This window comes from Bombus fervidus, unplaced genomic scaffold (genome assembly GCF_041682495.2).
Source record: "Bombus fervidus isolate BK054 unplaced genomic scaffold, iyBomFerv1 scaffold0040, whole genome shotgun sequence".
Lineage (NCBI taxonomy): Eukaryota > Metazoa > Arthropoda > Insecta > Hymenoptera > Apidae > Bombus > Bombus fervidus.
Window position 1 is genome coordinate 86,647 of NW_027212603.1, and position 4,836 is coordinate 91,482.

The window sequence follows — 4,836 nt, forward strand, 5'->3', positions numbered from 1 at the left end:
CGTTCCGTCGCTAGAGTTTTTCAAACTCTGCTTCTGGCTATCGGGAAGAATAGACCGCGCGCGAGGAAGAGGAAGGACGACCGTGCGCGTCCCATCGATTTTTTTTATTTTTACCTGAACCACCGAAGTCGATTCAGAGGGGACCGCCGGCCGTGTCTGTATCCTCGTTGTCGAGAGTCTAATGCCTCGTTCCGTCGCTAGAGTTTTTCAAACTCTGCTTCTGGCTATCGGGAAGAAACGACCGCGCGAGGAAGACTACGACCGTGCGCGTCCCATCGATTTTTTTTTACCCGAACGATGGAGATGCATATCGGCTGTTTGCTTCGAATAACTGGACGAGAGGAACGAACATATATATATATATCATGGGCTAGCCACCGTGCGCTTTCTTCGCGAGATCGTGTGCTGTACAGAGGATTCAGAATCGGGTGTTATATCCCCGTCGTTTCCTGACGAACGGAGCTTCGATCTCGTTGGTTGTTATATATTATAATGCACTTTACGCCCGGTCGGCGGGCTGCGTGTGTCGTCGCGCAGTCCGTCCGATTTCGTTTTCGAACGTATTTTCGTGTCGTCAATCATATGGCGACTTCCGCGCGTTCGATTCCCGTTGGTCGGACGTTTGTCGGATATCGGCTTCTTTCGAACCGAGAATAAGAGTACAAAAACCTGAGTACACAAACAAAAATCCATGCATAAACGATTACCCTGAACGGTGGATCACTTGGCTCGTGGGTCGATGAAGAACGCAGCTAATTGCGCGTCAACGTGTGAACTGCAGGACACATGAACATCGACATTTCGAACGCACATTGCGGTCCACGGATACAATTCCTGGACCACGCCTGGCTGAGGGTTGCTCACGTAAACCTAAGACTGCTTGCGTTGCGTATCGTTGCTCTCGGTCCGTATCTCTCTGTTCTTTCTTGCCTCGTCGACAGCCCGCCGTCGTTCGTTTTATCTTTAAACGAACGTTTCTGAGTCGGAGGACGAGCGCCAAGCAAAAGAATACGAATTAAAGAGCGGTCGAGGGCTCGTACGCGACGTACGAGCGATTGTTGGACGTTCGTCGGCGTTCGTCGCTGGATCGTGTGGAGACCGGCGTACGCATGCTCTCGATACAAATATATATGAAAAATCTATCGCGTTCACGGGAGACTCGCAAAACTACCTCCGTCTCTTCTCTGTCCCTTCTTGGCTTGACAACCCGCCGTCGTTCGTGTTTTACGAACGTTTCTGAGTCGGACGAAGCGCAAGAAGAAGGATACGAATTAAAAGAGCGCGGAGAGAACCGTCGTCGTCGACGCGGTTATCGAGATACACAGAGCGAGTTTTCTTCGTGGCCGATTTTTTTTTTCTTTTTGTATCAGCCTCTGCTACGTTTTGTTAGTCTTCGATAAGCACGAATGACCGCGCCCCCGACGTCGTCTTAAATGAATTTTTGGCGAGACTGAGAGAAAGCAAAAATATTTTTGAACAAAGTCAGTCGAGAGAGGAGAGAAAAGAGAACCAAGATATTAAAACCTAAACCTAAACTTGGTGGCGTAACGAAAAACTGTGTGCCTTAAAGAAACACAACCGTCTTTTCATCAAGATGTTTTTACTCGTACAGCCCCAGGGATCGAATACCCACTCCGTCTGTTCGTGCGGCAGAGATGTATTCTGCAGGCGCGAGACGACTGACGAGAAGACAACGAGGACCGTCGCATCGATGGGTCGTCGTTGCGTTTTTCATCCTCTGTGCTTTTTTCTGTTCTTCGCGAACCCAGAGAAAGCCGTAGATCCGGGAACGGACACACGAGATTTCTTCGAACGCTGATGACTTAGGGAGATGATCCCCAGCGTTGCGCGGAGATCGGAGAGTACGCGTACATGTATCGGGACGAATTTTTCCCCGTCGGTCGCGTATCTCTCTGCCCGCGCGCCTGGCCCAAAGCCACGTTCGTCGGAAATCAACGAAAAGTGTGTTACGATCTAGCGTGCGTCTACGATCGGCTATATTTAAGGGTGACGAAGAAGAGAAAAGCTCACGGTGTTGCGCAACGTTTCTGTACCCGATTTTAAGATGTGCATGTGAGTCCGTTACAAAGTTGTTCGGATCGTCGAAAATAGTCGTTTTCGTCGTCGTGCGAAAGAGAATAATCTCTGACATTGGCACGGAGAGATCGCGCAGAGGAAGAGAACGATCCTCTTTGGCGAGGCTCGAGAAAGACTAACGAAACTTGATTAGAGACGAGGTATACACGCGCCGTACGTACGACGTACGCGCGTGTGATTTTTTTTTGCTTTAAGGCGTTTCGGCGCTCCGAGTATTAGAGAAAAAGAGATCGTTGGTCATCCCATGTCTCTTCGTCGTCTATCGCTGGACCGCGCATCCTAACGTATCGCCGGTCGTCCAGTCCCCGAGTAATAAATTCACCCCGTTGTGTACGTCTCGCGCTCGCTTTTCCACTTGCGTGAGTTCCCGTGCGTTTTCGTCGTTGGTACAGAGCAAAGAAACCGATATGTTATATATATGTCGCGTGTTCGATCTCTGTGCCAGCAATAACAGGCGAAAACAAGGAACCGCTGGAATCGTCGAGAAGAGAGAAACGGCTACGGGAGATATATTATACATAACACGTATAATATATATATATTATACAAAGAGGACGGGCGTTAAAAACCGGAGATCGTTACGGGTGTCTTGCGTGAGTCTTAGCTCGAACATGATACGACGAACGAAGTTTAAAAGGCACTTTGGCGAGATGCATAAAACGTTTCTCGATCGAGATAGAATATACGGTTCTCGATTCTATTCGAATTATTTTTTTTTTTATTTTTTTTTCTCTTTGAGGCGATTCTCGGAGAGAGAAATAAAAATAAAGACCCTCTGTCGCATTGTTATCAAACCGTCTTGCTTTTCTCGAATCGCGCCCACATGGCACGAAATTTTTTTTTCTTTGAAAAAAAAAATTGTCACCGTGTCGTGACGTTGAAGCGACCTCAGAGTAGGCGAGATCACCCGCTGAATTTAAGCATATTACTAAGCGGAGGAAAAGAAACTAACAAGGATTTCCTTAGTAGCGGCGAGCGAACAGGAATTAGCCCAGCACTGAATCCCGCGGTTCCGCCGTTGGGAAATGTAGTGTTCGGGAGGATCCGTTTATCCCGTGACGTCGAACCGCGTCCAAGTCCATCTTGAATGGGGCCATGTACCCACAGAGGGTGCCAGGCCCGTAGTGACCGGAACGCGTTTCGGGAGGATCTCTCCTTAGAGTCGGGTTGCTTGAGAGTGCAGCCCTAAGTTGGTGGTAAACTCCATCTAAGGCTAAATACAACCACGAGACCGATAGCGAACAAGTACCGTGAGGGAAAGTTGAAAAGAACTTTGAAGAGAGAGTTCAAGAGTACGTGAAACCGTTCAGGGGTAAACCTGAGAAACCCAAAAGATCGAATGGGGAGATTCATCGTCGACGGCGTCGGTGATCGTTGGTGAGCGATGCTCCGGGTGGGCCTTCGTGGTTCCATTGGCGAGGGCACGCCACCTTCGATTCGAACGCTCCGGCGTCGTAGTCGTGCACTTCTCCCCTAGTAGAACGTCGCGACCCGTTGTGTGTCGGTCTACGGCCCGAGCGGGTGACTGTCGCGTCGCTTCGGCGCACGCGGCAGACCCTCGGTCGCCCGGCCGACTGCACGACGGTACACTAGACGGTATCGGGCCGCAACCAATCCATTCTCGAATGTGTGTGCGTCTAGACCGCCGCAAGCATCGTCGATCGTTCTCAGTTTTTACGGAGTTTAATTCCGTGCTGGGGCGTCGGCAGCTGTTGGCTGGCGGATTTCTTGGACTGGCCGAGTCTCTGATTACCGGTCGGCGACGCTATTGCTTTGGGTACTCTCAGGACCCGTCTTGAAACACGGACCAAGGAGTCTAACATGTACGCGAGTCATTGGGACTTGTAAACCTAAAGGCGAAATGAAAGTGAAAATCGGCGCGCGTGCCCACCCTGAGTGGGTTGCGCGTGTCCGATCGAGGGAGGATGGGCCGCGAGACAATGCGGCCCCGCACTCCCGGGGCGTCTCGTTCTCATTGCGAGGAGAGGCGCACCTAGAGCGTACACGTTGGGACCCGAAAGATGGTGAACTATGCCTGGTCAGGACGAAGTCAGGGGAAACCCTGATGGAGGTCCGTAGCGATTCTGACGTGCAAATCGATCGTCGGAACTGGGTATAGGGGCGAAAGACTAATCGAACCATCTAGTAGCTGGTTCCCTCCGAAGTTTCCCTCAGGATAGCTGGCACTCGTCCGTTCTCATCGAACGCGTACGAGTCTCATCTGGTAAAGCGAATGATTAGAGGCCTTGGGGCCGAAACGACCTCAACCTATTCTCAAACTTTAAATGGGTGAGATCTCTGGCTTGCTTGGATCATGAAGCCACGAGATACAATTGTCGGATCAGAGTGCCAAGTGGGCCAATTTTGGTAAGCAGAACTGGCGCTGTGGGATGAACCAAACGTGGAGTTAAGGCGCCTAAGTCGACGCTTATGGGATACCATGAAAGGCGTTGGTTGCTTAAGACAGCAGGACGGTGGCCATGGAAGTCGGAATCCGCTAAGGAGTGTGTAACAACTCACCTGCCGAAGCAACTAGCCCTGAAAATGGATGGCGCTGAAGCGTCGCGCCTATACTCCGCCGTCAGTGGCAAGTGGGAAGGCACGCGAGTCTTTCGATCAATTGCGATCGTGGACCGTCCTTCATGAAGCTCTGACGAGTAGGAGGGTCGCGGCGGTGTGCGCAGAAGGGTCTGGGCGCGAGCCTGCCTGGAGCCGCCGTCGGTGCAGATCTTGGTGGTA

The 4,836-nt window shown here is 51.1% G+C and overlaps 1 non-coding gene across 1 annotated transcript; it reads left to right on the top strand.

Moving 5' to 3' along the window:
- The first annotated feature begins 704 nt into the window (after positions 1–704).
- On the top strand, positions 705–859 carry LOC139997225 (5.8S ribosomal RNA). Its single transcript, XR_011802657.1, has one exon. It is a non-coding gene; the product is annotated as a 5.8S ribosomal RNA (ribosomal RNA).
- Positions 860–4,836: the final 3,977 nt, after the last annotated feature.